Source organism: Gastrolobium bilobum, unplaced genomic scaffold, assembly GCF_033153095.1.
Source record: "Gastrolobium bilobum isolate Gb01-03AN ecotype WA unplaced genomic scaffold, APGP_CSIRO_Gbil_v1 utg59514, whole genome shotgun sequence".
Taxonomy (NCBI): domain Eukaryota; kingdom Viridiplantae; phylum Streptophyta; class Magnoliopsida; order Fabales; family Fabaceae; genus Gastrolobium; species Gastrolobium bilobum.
This window is the reverse complement of record NW_026897101.1, coordinates 1-8,757: the sequence shown is the minus strand read 5'-3', so window position 1 is coordinate 8,757 and position 8,757 is coordinate 1.

The window sequence follows — 8,757 nt, the reverse complement described above, 5'->3', positions numbered from 1 at the left end:
AAAAGTGTGTTATCTATCATCAAGGGTACCTAATAGACACGGGTGGCACTCAAGGACCAGCAATGCCTTGGTGCTCTTACAACTCATCACAATTTATATCAATTAGCTTAATTTACAACTCATTAATTGAATTATCAAAACTTAAATCATTTCAATCACTTTGATCCATCTACATGCATTCTTTAGACATAAAACATAATTCATATCCTAGAATAGGCCTATTTCCCTTTCATCATATAGCATGCTTCAATATTACACAAGATCTCAATATTACAAATTACAAGTTCTCCAATGAAACATAATACAATTTACATCTCCAATTACAACATAATAATTCCTCAAATAAAACATGATAAATCATCGACTAAACTTAGACAAAATATGACATGAACAACGATGGCAACACGAATAATCCTAGATCAACATACAATGTTCATGTCCTAAATCTAGCCTAGGCCAAATGGCCACAAAATGCAAAATAGGCTCTAAGCTCTCATGCTCATCCTACGGGCCTCTTACCCGCCGCTCCAGTCCCGCTGCTACTACTTGAAATAAAATTCCCAAACGGGGTGAGATATACGAATATATCTCAGTAGCCCAAAGGTTCTGGAGATTACTCCGCCCAATGGGTCACTCAGATGTACATTAACAATATACCATAACATCCAAAAAGGGATAAAACAAGGGATTTAGTGAAGTGGGGAAGCATAGGGAGTAAAAATACGATGAAGCTGTAATGGTCAATGCCAAAGCCACGCAACATCCCGCCTATTGGCCTCGACATATAGCCTACGGGTTCTCATCAAAGGAAGTGTTCCCAGAACATCAACCAAGACACCCTCCATCCATATACACCCGAGACTTTCCTAATGTGCTCCTCAACGGATAACACACCATGACCCCAGGTCAACTAGAACTCCCTATCCAGTGGAAGTCCGTAACGCCCGAAGGCAAACAGTTTACTGGCTAGAGACACGGTACATCCTACGCACCACTAGATATACAATAATGCATGACTATGTTATAATATACTACCAATATACACCTCCAACCACTACTTCCAAGGGGCATGATGGAGCAAACACGGGGACTAAATCCCAGTATCAAGGTATTACCTAATGCCAACTCCCTCTCTTGGTAACTCCAATTCACAGTACCACCGAGCTTGGTTCACAAGAAATGCCTACACATAGGCCATTTCCATTACAGTTACAATCAACCAAAACATATACATGCTTATTAAAGTATTCATGTATGTATTCATAACAACTTACCACAATCTCTTTGGTCCTTGACCAAAGACAACCCACCAAGCTCAAAGCTCCGAATTTACGTCTGTGGGAGGCAACCTACAATGATCACACAAGGATCATCAATATAAGGTGCAACCAACTAATCACAAAGCACCAAAGATCCCTCCCCACAAGTAAAGGTTCGGCCAATGGCCTTAAATTTACCAAATTATTTTCTTAATTTTATTTCAAATTACCATTAACATCCCAAGGTTACCACAACATTTATTCAAGCCCTTAATTCCATTTAATATCATCCTAGCACCATTCTTCCTAATTTTTCCTTAAATGGCCGAAACACATACACACACATCACCTAATAATTTTCCTTCCAATTCAATGCATCCATTCAACATACAAACCATTTGAACACCATTTCTAATCACACAACATCAATTATACAATTTTTACATCATCAAACCCTATATACCCTTAAATGGCCGAACTCTTCATGGAAGCATACACCAAGGTTTTCAATTCAATTCAAATCTTCTACACATCATACAATCCTATAATTAACTCATACAAATACTCCCCAACTCAATTACACAATTCTACAACCAAGCCATTTCAAAAAGTCATGAACATCAACATCAAAATTGCCTAAGTTACCAAATAATTTCTCAATAATTTTTATGAGTTCAATCACTCTAAAACATGATTCTAAGCCACTTTTATCTAATGCACATTTTCAATTTAAGCTCTCTAACTACATCAATTCAAGCATACCAACCCTAGGTACTAAATTCAAATATACCAATTCAGCCAATTAAAAGTGTGGAAACTTACTCACAAGCAAGGCCTATGGCTCCTCCACAATGTACCAAAGCATTGAAGGATCAATCAACTCCAAGAATACCAAATTTTCTTCAATGACCGCGGACATGGATGTGGATTTTCTCTCAAATCACCGAGTTTCAAGGGTTAAAACTACCATGGTTGTGTTTGGAAGGTCCTTTACTTAAAGTTTGATGTAGTGGAAGTTGGATTTCGGTGGAGATTTGAGTGAGTTAGGAGCAAATGAAATTTACAAGGAAAACTTGCACAAAATGGAGAGGAGATCGGGTTTGAGAGGAGGATAGGAGTGTGGGTGAAGATGAATAATGATATGCTTAGGTGTCTTAAGCTCACTTAAGTGGGGTGGGTCCCACTGCCACCTCACACGATTCAAATTAATTCAATCTCCCGCTTATTCCACTAAACGTCCATAATTTCTGAAACTCTTTAGAAACTCTAATTTTTAATATTAACCATTGTCCTTTAATTGTCCTTGATCAGATGAATCCAGAGTTTTTCGGTAGTTCGAAAAAATCACAGTTTTAAGTTGTTATGCACGCTGTGGGCACGCTTCCCCAAACACTCTAATTTTCATCAATTTTCACCAAAATTCATATTTCCTAGTCCTATGTATCATTTGTAACTTATATCCAAACCTAGAGCTCAAAATTCATTCGACACGCTTTACAGTGCAACTGTACCGCGATATTTTTACCCGGTAAAAATACTATTCACCAAATTTCCAGAAACTTGCCTAACCACTCAATTTTTCGTTCTAAATCCATTTCTAGGGTTAGTTTTTTCATTTGAGACCTCCTACTCAATTTTACTTTCCTAGGATTACGTGTTTGGCAAATTACCATTTTACCCTTTCTTTGTATTTTGACCCTAATTTCAGGATTTTCACTAATCTTACGCTTTAATCCACATTTAATATATAAATATATGTTTTAAAAATACGAGGTGTTATAGTTTTGTTCCTTTCCAACTCTATAACCTCTTCCAATTAAATGAAGGTTCTTCGTCATAGAATCCCATGAGATTATAATATGCAATTCTGATAGGTGAGATCTCAAAGCATAATTATTTATCCATATAAGGTTATCCTCATCAGCCTCTTTAGATGGATGACATAACTGGGAGATAAATGTGTCATGTTCCTCAAAGAGATATTGATGTAAATAATTGATGTTCCAGTCACTAGAATCATGAAGTGCGTAGGAACTAATGGATTTGCGAATTTCGTCACTTGGAGGAGGACATGTAGTATGACTAAGAAGATTAAAATCAGAATGTAACCAGTTATCTTTCGACATTCTAATTGTTTGTCCATTGCCAACATTCCATCTCAATCCATTTAAAAAGCTAGGCCAACATTTACTGATCCCTTTTCATTGATTAGAAAGTCATAAGTTTACTTTAAATTTCCCTATAAAGATCCTTACCACGATTGTACTTAGCAATCAATACCCTAGCCTAGAGATCATTAGGATTTTCCATTAACCTCCATGCTAATTTACGAATAAATGCTTCATTTCGAGCACGTAAATTGATAATAACTAAACAACCCAAATGTTGTGGCTTACAGATTTGATCCTAGGAAATTAAATGTATCTTCCGACTGTTCTCTTGATCACCCTATATAAATTTCCTTTGTAATTGTTCCACCTTCTCACAAACAAAAACGGGAATTAATCCATTAGGCATGCGGCAGACAGGCAATGAAGATAAACATTTATGTTTCCATCCTGTTAACCGTTGATTGAATCGGTCAATGATACTAGAATAGTGGGATTTTGTTGTATGCTCATGTTTTATAATAGAACCAAAGTATCTTCCTAAGATTTTTGTTCTTTTAAAATGGTAAGTGTGCAGGATTTCCGAAATTGGCTTTTCAACAACATTTGGAGAGAAATAAATATAAGATTTTTTCTCCCTAACTCTCTACCCAGACAACTCATTAAACTTATTAAGGCATTCCATCATAAACTTTGTTTGAACAACAGTCGCTTAATTGAATAACATAAGGTCATTAGCAAAAAGTAAATGGGACACTATTGGACCATTCTTCCCAATGTTAAATGGCTTCCAATGACCATTCTGAAATAGTCCCCTATTATATGAGATAATTTCTCAATACAAAGAACAGAAACATAAGGTGAAATAGGATCACCCTGATGAATTCCTCTTTTAGGATTAATACTCACGGACTTTGCACCATTAAGTATAACTCTAAATGTTGGAGTTTTAATGGAAGTCATCACCACTTCAATCATCCAATGTGGGAGATTAATCTCAAGGAGAACCTTGTGAATAAAAGCCCAACTCAGTCTATCGTATGCTTTGTTCAAATCTATTTTGATAGTCATGAAACCTTTTTTTCCCTTTATGTAATGATAGATGATAACTCTCCAAAAGAGAGTTATTCTATGCTTAAATGTGATGTTTTGGGTACTATGATTGCATGTTATTCTCTTTATTTTATATGATTAATGCATGAATTCTGTGATTTCATGGTTTAATGGAGAATTATGTTAATTATGAGAATTTGGGCATAAATTGGGGTTTTAGAAACATTTAAATGCACTTGTTATTTTATTGCAGGTCGATGCTTTAGCATCAGGAAGCAGTGATGTAGCAATGGAGATGAGGTCAGCAGTACATACTGTTGACATCAGCACCAGCAAACCATGGGTCCAAGCCCAATTTGGTTGATGAAGCTTCTGAACGTGTACGAAAAGATCTGATTGGAAGACGCGCTCAACATCATTAAGAAATCACAAGATTATCTTCATCAAATCAATGATTACAGATCGGATTCAAATCTGAATTGTAAATATGGAAAGAATCCTGCGAGATATGCCATAGCACATGCTGTCAGCTTGACAGCAAAACATAGTGTCAATCTCAGTCAATCACAAGGCAGCTTTGAGTGATGATTTGCATGGACTGGAAGAGATGATTGAAGCCCAGAATGTCAAAGCTATAAAGGAACGAACTCTACACAAAGAACGGACGGCTGATATATTTTGAGACACCCAATTGGAGGCAGATTTAGAGAGAGAAAGTGGATGAAAAACTTGGGAGGAATTTGAGGGTTCGTCGGGAGAAATCTCGCGGATCAAAGGAGGAAGCTGAAGTTCAATTGAGAGATCATTAAACCCAGCAACTTGCTGCACTATTCCGGCGGCTGAGGCAAGGTTGATGGTGGTGGAGCTCATGGTTGCTGCGACAGCAGTGCTACAGCATCGTCCCTGTTTTCTTTACTTTAGATCTATGGAGTCTTATTCTTCCCTTGTGGTTTCTGTTCACCCTATTATGGGCTAATTGTTAGGATTGGGTGATAGAGTACCCTTATTGTAATGTAGTCAGTATTGCTTTAACTTTGTTACATGATTTTCCTTTCAGTTGCTTAATAAAGTGCTTATTTTTATTCTTGTTGACTTATCGAGAGAGAGCTGCAAGATAATTAGGGTTTGGACTATAGAGATATAGGTGAACTCAGAAAGTTATTAAGCATTGTGGTTTAACTAATTTAATTAGTTAATTATGGGTAGAGAGATCATTCACACCACAAAATCAAATGGAACTTGCACTTAATGATTCATAACTATGTTGGCCATAGAGATGTGGGACTTAGTATACATGTATTGATAGTGAGAGCCCTTGCATGCATTGGTGTTCTGATTGCTGTTTGGTTAATTGTTGTAGCATGGTTACTGCATTCTGGTGACATTACAATAATGGGAAAATTGATCCCAATCTATCTTGATACATTTGAAACACTTCTTTTGATACTGAATTTTTGCTGAGTAAATCAGTAGCCTTATTTTACTTTACTTTATTTTTAAGTGTTAAATTAGTCTTTAGTTTCTCAACAAACCATATTTGTTACCTTGATTGCTTCACGAAAGCTATAGCATTATATAATCTCCGTGGGAACGATATCTGGACTCATACATCCACTCTATTACTTGTTGATACGTGCACTTGCATTTTTGTGTGATTTAATTGATTACGAAATTGCACAACTAGTTTTTGGCGTCGTTGCCGGGGATTATTATAAAGTTATTTTCTTTTTGTGAAGTGATATTTAAAATCCTATCTTCTGTCTGTCCCATCAGGTACCTCAGCTAGTTTATGAACAGACCTCCTAATCAAGCAGAAGCCGCATTTGATCCAGAGATTGAAAGAACCTTTCGAGCAAGAAGAAGGAGGCAGAGACATAACAGAACTGTAGCAATACCTAAAACTGCAGACATAGAAGTAGAAGGATCTGTGAATGGGGATGGACGAGATGAGACACAGATCAGATCACATGGAGTCCCCACACTCAACAATCTCCATTCGGGGATTGTGCAACCTGAGGTTGCAACAGCAAACTTTGAGCTGAAACCCGTGATGTTCAGTATGCTGCAGACAATTGGCAAGTACAATGGAATGCCAAGTGAAGATCCACATCTGCACTTGAAGAATTTCATGGACGTGGCAGATAGCTTCAAAATCCAAGTAGTCACAACTGATGCAATTAAGTTGAAGCTATTTCCTTATTCATTAGCCAACAGGGCTAAGACTTGGTTGAGCACTCTAGCCCCTAATTCAATCAGAAGATGGGAAGATTTGGCTAAAAAGTTTTTAGTCAAATTCTTCCCTCCAGTTAAGGCAGCTCAACTAAGGAGTGGGATCACATCATTCCAGCAGAGAGAAGGAGAGTCATTATATGAAAGCTGGGATAGGTTTAAAGAACTGCTACGGAAATGTCCCAACCATGGCATACCCGAATGGCTTCAAATGGAAACCTTCTATAATGGGCTGAATGAGCAAACCCGTGGCATAGTGGATGCATCATCGGGAGGATCTCTCTTGGATAAGACCTTTACAGAGGCCTATGAAATTCTGGAGAGGATGGCAAATAACAACTATCAATGGCCATCTGAGAGGATAATTGCACAGCAGACGGCTTCAGGAGTGCTTGAGCTGGATGCTATATCATCACTATCAGCACACGTTTCCTCTTTGACTAATACCCTCAAAAATTTGAATCTGAGCACTGATGCTAAAGCACAGCCACAACAAGCACATGCTATTTCTAATACTTCTAATGTTGTAACACGTGTTTTCTGTACTGGTCCCCATATTTATGATGATTGCCCTCAAAATCCTCAATTAGTGTTCTTTGTAGGAAATTACAACTGGAATAATCAATATTCAAATTCCTACAATCAAGGATGGAGGAACAACAACAACTTGCCTTACTCTCAAGGGCAACAGCAAGGATCAAACTATGCTCCAGCACAGCAGATGCCAAGGCCACCATTTCAGCAGCAACAGCCGCAACAACAGCAGCCGCAACAGCAATACCAACAAACTAGACAACAATTTGACAACTCTAGTTCGTTGGAAAATATGCTGAAAGACTTCATTACAAGGAATGATGCTACTATTCAGAGTCAATCAGCATCAATAAAGAACTTGGAGAATCAAGTAGGGCAGTTAGCTGATGCCATGAGGAGCAGACCTGTAGGCACACTGCCTAGCAACACTGAAAATCCAAGGGGAGAAGGAAAAGAGCAGATCAAGGCTATAGCATTAAGGAATGGAAAGGCTGTAGATGAACCAGACCATATTAAAGACTACCACAAGATGAAGGAGTCAGAAGGCCAGAACGAAGTAGAGCAGGTTGTTGTGGAAGAAGAAATTGGAGAGCAACAGGTTGACAAACAGACCAAAAGTCCAGAACAGAATGCTGCAGTAAGAAAGCAGCATAGTCAGCCTGCTGACAAAGCAAGTAGACCACCACCTCCTTTTCCTCAGAGGCTTCATAAGCAGCAAGATGACAAGCAATTCAAAAGGTTCATGGACGTGCTGAAGCAATTACATATCAATGTTCCATTGGTAGAGGCTCTTGAACAGATGCCTAGCTATGCAAAGTTCATGAAAGACATTTTGTCAAGAAAAAAGGGAGTCAAGGAATATGAGACAGTAGCTCTCACTCAAGAAAGTAACAGGTTCTTGAACAAGTTACCACCTAAATTGAAGGATCCAGGGATTTTCACAATCCCTTGCTCAATTGGTAACACCTATGTTGGGCAGGCACTATGTGATCTTGGTGCATCCATCAATCTTATGCCCAAGAGTATTTTCACCAAACTGGGAATTGTTTCCTGCTGACTTCATTGTTTTTGCTTTTGAAGCAGATAGGGAGGTACCTTTGCTCTTAGGTAGACCATTCCTAGCTACTGGAAGAACTCTTATTGATGTTGAAAAAGGAGCTCTGACTATGAGAGTCAATAATGAGCAGATAACTTTCAATGTGTTAAATGCCTTGAAGTATCCAAGTCAAAAGAAGGAGTGTGCTGCAATAAAAGATGCTGATGAAGAGCTGCTACAGCAACAGGAGACAGAAATTGAGAAGGAGCCCTTAGAAGTTGCTATAGCAGAAGAAGGTGCAATTGATGAAGAGGAGGTAGAAGCATGTCTAGCTTGGATTGATGCCCAACCAGTGATGCCATTCAGAGCAAGACACTTTGAATCTCTGAACTTGCCAGGAAGAAAGACTCAACCACCAAAGCCTTCAGCTGAGGAACCACCAGTGCTAGAACTTAAGCCACTGCCTGATCATTTGAGATATGCATACTTGGAAAAAAAATGACATTCTTCCCGTAATAATCTCATCTCAATTGACCAC